The sequence below is a fragment of the Myzus persicae genome, unplaced genomic scaffold (assembly GCF_001856785.1).
Source record: "Myzus persicae strain clone G006 unplaced genomic scaffold, MPER_G0061.0, whole genome shotgun sequence".
NCBI classification, from domain to species: Eukaryota; Metazoa; Arthropoda; class Insecta; order Hemiptera; family Aphididae; genus Myzus; species Myzus persicae.
The window spans coordinates 589,789-595,788 of record NW_019103911.1 but is presented as its reverse complement, the minus strand read 5'-3'; positions in this window follow the sequence as shown (position 1 = coordinate 595,788).

Sequence of the window (6,000 nt, the reverse complement as noted above, 5' to 3'; positions counted from 1 at the left end):
AATAAATTATAAAAATGTAATTTTTATTACGTATATTATAAATATATCTATGAATAAAAAAAAATATTAACAATGATTTTATTTTTAGTTAATGTTTAACTCAAGTTACCACATTTAATTGTTATATGTGGACAGGTGTTTTGTGTTTTATCAAAACACATAACCATTATTATTCGTCATTGAATTTGGGTCAACATGATATCACCGCATTAAAATTATAAAAATTTGTATTTTATTTGACACGTCTGATTTTTAAATTTACTATTTTCAATTAAACAAATACATGGTGTAACAGAAACACCTGACAAATTACATAACTTTTGTTACAATCAATATTTAAATTTTTTTTAATTTACTTAAAATTTATTAACTCTTGTGCTATACTTATATACAACTTTTCATTTATATTTTTTAATAAGGATAGTCAACATTTTAAATGCAAAAGTAAAAATTAAAATTACGACTGCATCCAAAAATCAGATTTAAAAACTGAGCACTTTATCAGATTTGAAATTTTTCATTTTTGTAATTGAAATATTTTAAACATTATAGTATGCGTGTTACCCAAGCATTTGTAAAGAAAATTGTGAAATAATATTAATTAGAACTAAAGTTATTTCATTCGTCAGGTATTTCTGTTAAAAACCCTGTATAGTCCTGTACCTACCTACATTTAGGTAATTTTTGTTTTTTTTATTCATAAATAATAAGTAATTAAAATACTTAACAATATCCAGTAAAAATATGTAGTTTTTTTGAAAGTAAGTAAAAAGTTTGAAGATGTAGTACAACATTTCACTAAGGTCTTTTACTTAAATTTCATAAATAAAAAAGAAAACAATACATCCTTATACAATTTTTATACACGTAGTTTTTGAAGTTTAAATTTTGATATCATTAGATATTGAAACATAATATAATATAATGATTATTATTATAAATAATATGTCATGAACCTATTCACACCCTTTTAGAGTACCTATGCGATATTGACTTATAATTCACTAACAACAAATAATAATGATTTATAAAATATTTAATATAACTAATAATAATGGGTTATAATAATACCTTAGGTTAAATATACATACTTCTGTGAATTATATTGGACTCACTGCCAGCATATAGAAAAATAATAATAAATAAAATAATATATGCCATGGGTTTGCCAAAAATAAGTTCGATATACCTACCGTATTACTTATTTAATATAAATTAATTATACAATTTTTTTAATTTAGCTCTCTACTTAGAAACTATTTTCGTACTTATACTTTGAGTGACCTGTTTTGTTTATTATTCGGTGAAATGAAAGGGAAACATTTTAAAATTACCTTGAGTCTTGACACTCCTGTAAATTCCCAGGGTGGAATATCCTATAGTTCCGAAATTCACGAAAATACCTACTTAAAACTGGGAAAAATGAATTTTTTTTATAATTTATATGCATTAGTAATGTCAAATGCATTATTTATAATCTAGGTACATATAACATAAAGTGTTGCTCTATACGTAAACAAAATTTATTCATTGAGTATATTTACTTATCATGTTATTGAACAAATGTTTATTAAACTGTATAAATACATATTTCTAAAATAAATTTTTCTAGCATGTTATTAATAATACTTTATTAAAACACATATTTTATGTAGAGATAATTGAGATACGTTACCCTGGCACCCCAATGTCAGAATTTTCTACAGTAAAATATACCACTGTTTGGTAACCAAGTCGTAACCATTCGTCACCACGAATTTGGAATGTGGAACTTCATTTTCACTGCGAAAAATCCATTTTTTCATCCCGTGGGTGCTGCGGTGACGCACCTTGCAACTTGATCTTTCTGTCCGTCAAATTATGTGTTTCATTTGCTCTTGTATATCTTTGACTGGTAGCAGTGCGAATTCTGTGACTTAAGTTTGTTTAAAATTTTAAGCTTGATTGCTTAAATTAACAACAAACAAACACTTACCAAAAAACGGACTGTTAAATTTTTTCATAAATATTCCGATTAAGTCGACTATGAAATGTGAACTAAGAAATTATAAATTAAATATTTTATATTATAAATGGATCTGTATTAAACGATAAGTGATGAGCGTGATGCCTCGACTAAGGGAAATAGGGATTTATTTATATATGTATATATGGATAGATATAGACAGATTGTAGGTCTTCTTCATTAAAATAGCTGGTAAAAAATGATTTAATTGTAACTATTTCCCATTAACTAGCTGGCTACAATCTAACTACCAACCTATACTGGCAGGAGTATGGAGTATAAATTATTTATTTAATAAAAGAAATTTAAAATTAATGTTATTTGATTATATATACTATCAACAGACTGAAGTTCTTATCACTAGACAATTTATAATAAGCCCGATAATGCATTGAAGTTCATAGTGATATTTGCACAAGTAATTTTATTGTCTAGGCCAGTATCCAGTAACTGGTAGCCTGCCGCAAATATTTCATACAATTATTTTTTTTTAATTAGACTAAATGATTTTAATATTTATCTGACATAATTTCATAACTCATTGTATAAATGTCTTACTCGATTTCTGTGTTGTTTTAATAAAACATCGACGTCCGATTGCGATTCAAATCAATATTGCGGGAAAACGAGATAGTTAGTATTTGATTTAAATTTCGTTGGGTGATGAATAAATCTAAATGGAATTTATCCTACACACCACTCTATATGGGTACCGAGAACATATCGCCACTTGTCGACATTTTGAATTCCTAGATCTTTCATACTATTCATACTTACTGTAGTTTTTTGAGGATCTTAAGAACTTGAACACCGACAACGACCGTACAGATAAATGGTGAATTCCAAGTTAGACATAATACAAATGGTAGAGCTACTTCACTAGCAAAATCACAACATTCACAACTATCGCCAAAACTTCACTATCAACCCGGATTAAGGTGGAACCAATAAAATACTAGAAATTAATTCTCCAAATTTAAATTACTAGTATTTCATTGGTTCTACCTTATTTTCGTTGATAGTTGTGATTTGGATCTTTAAGTGACGCTTGCGCCTACCATGTTATATAATGTCCTTGCGTAGTTTATGGACTCCTGGTCTTGGCGTTCGTGGCTTAGACGGGGCGATACCCTTACTTTAATCTAAAAAAATAAGAAAATACATTTTACACTTATATTTTTAATGAAAAAGAATTTTCAATAAACTCCAGTTTTTGATTAATATATTATTATAATTTATAAAACTTATAATTCATTTTTTTGTGTCCGACATTGAATTTTTTCTCTCAGATACTAGGAGCGTATGAGTGCAGATGCAAACACATGCAGTGTTTAGGCAAAACATATCTTCATACGAGCTCTCCGATATAAGTCTGTACACTGTACCTACCCCACGAAGTCTATAGACCATCTTTAATCGTGACCTACACTATAAGCAAAGTGAAGTCGTAAAATTGTGAGCGTTCGGGTACATTTGACCTATCATCTTTTATATTACCTACTCGTTTTGAAAGACCCGCAATGCCGTCCGTACGGAAAATGTTAGTATGTATAGCCATTAGCCATAGATAATAAATATCTATTAGCAATGAGTATAGTAGGTAATTTATTAAATTAACTACTTATGCGTGCGTTGTTGTGGGCCGTTATTGACGATAAGTATTTTTTAACATAATAATATAATATAATTTCACTATCAATATGTCTGTATTCTATAGTCTATACCAGAGGCGGCGAACCTTTTTGTAGTCAAGTGCTAAAACTTAAAATCCAGTATTTTGAAATATGCTCGCGTGCCAAAAAAAAAAATGAATTTTACTAGGTAAGATGAAAATAAAAAGCATGCAATAAATACACATATTTTATTAGGTACACATTTATTTGCAAATTTTTATTTCATATGTTAATGTGATGCGTGCCACTGAAATTTGGTCAACGTGCCACTTCTGGCACGCGTGCCATAGGTTCGCCACCCCTGGTCTATACTATAGCACGATTAAAGATATATAGTAACTAGTATATAAAAGATATATAGTATATCTTTAATCGTGACTATAGTAACTAGTATAATAGTAAACGACAGTTTAGGTACCTTATGAGTTATGACATATTATAGATGTATTAATACGTTGACAAATATAATCAAAGCGACAAAGCTTAATAGTAATAATATAATATGTTTAATTTGTTATTCCGTTGACTAGGGATATCATATTAAAGTCGTACCCCCGTCTCCCACCAACAGCCAACAGGAACCCAAAGCCGCCACTGCAGTAGTATAATTATATAAATATTATTTCTTATACTATGGCGTAATCGTAGAGCATAATGAAAGCGACAATCAAACAGCTGATCCGTAGTCTTACATTATTATGGAGGCTCGGAATGATGTTGTAACCATTTTTTCCATATGTTAATTCAATAAACATATCTTAAACTTAAAGACTTTAAGTATTACTTATGGGGAGGGGAGATGACTTGTTGCATTTGCATGTTTGTTTTGCACGATCATAGAAATAACATAGTAAGAAACAACTACGTTTCATGCTGAAATAAAGATAGTTTTGAAATTTTATTTTGCATATAAATGCATATTTCGAGTATTTTTTTTGGTTTTAGTGCATATTTCTTCGATTTTATAAGTTAAGACTCGGAGCTGGCGTTCCACAATTTTGTCGGGGGGGCTGTGAGATCAAGTATTGCCGACTCAAATTTAATTTATGCCGACTCAAAATTTCTAAAAAAAAAATACGTGAAGTATAAAAATTCCTGGTTTTTCTGTGTTAAGATGTAGTAAAATAGTTAAAACAAAAACAAAATATAGAACTAAAACATTTTAAACCATTTTATGCAAAGTTAAAATATTTTTTACTTGTATTTCATACAGATGTAAAGATACAAGGCTGTCGGAACTATTTTAAGATCTAAAAAATAAGTCGTGTACGAATATAAATCAATCAGTGTTTGTCAATAACTCAAAAAATTAAGTAAATAATAAATTTTTTTTTTTTTAATTTAGCAGACGGCAGATAGCAGTAGGTACATCATATTATTTAACAAAATAGATTATAATATACGGGTACTTGAGATAGGGATTGCCGAATGCCGATTAGCGATGGCAATGATATGCCGACGGACTTAACGTTGTACAACGTACAAAAATAAATATATATTATAGTATTATAAATTATAATACGGATCCTTCCTCCTTAGCCGACAATATCAGTCGGCAGTATTTAGATTTCTAAATCGGTAAATTCTCAACTGCCGGGACCCGTTCCTGTACCATTAAGGCATTAAATATACATTTTTTTTTTTCAAAAAGTATAATTTCCAACGGACAACGGCTCCCCGAAATTGCCGACTGATAGTTACAAAAAAATTCAACAGAGGGGGTGTGACGACCCACCATACCCCCATTGCCGCCGGCCCTGAGTTAAGTTGCATATTTTCAATAATTTATCATTTTATCAATATTTTTACCGTTCTTATTTAATGAAAATTTTTAAAATACAACCAAAACAATGTTGAATTTTAAATTATTGTAAATTTTGATCATATTAATATAGTTGTTAATTGTTCCCATACACATGTTTTTATAAGAAACACGTCTTGAGGATTGCCGATTAGCGGCGATTAGATTTATTTTCCGGTTAATAATTTTATTTATGTACAGATATTGTTCACTGCATAAGGTATTATCAATATGGGGGACGTCGGTCGCAGACATCAAAATTTAAATAAAATATATTAATACAAATAATCTTATTTTTTAATGCATTATAATATGCATAGTAATTTTAAAACGCATATTTTTAATTTTTTTTTTTTACATTTTAGTGCATATATTGTGATTTTTTAGAGCTACAAGTCTTCTGCCCTACAGTGAGTTATGAGCACTTTTTAAGTATACTTACACTAAATGTTATTTAGTGGTAATTAGTTAGCATGAATACAATTAAGACTAATTTATTCATACTAAAATAAAAAAATGGT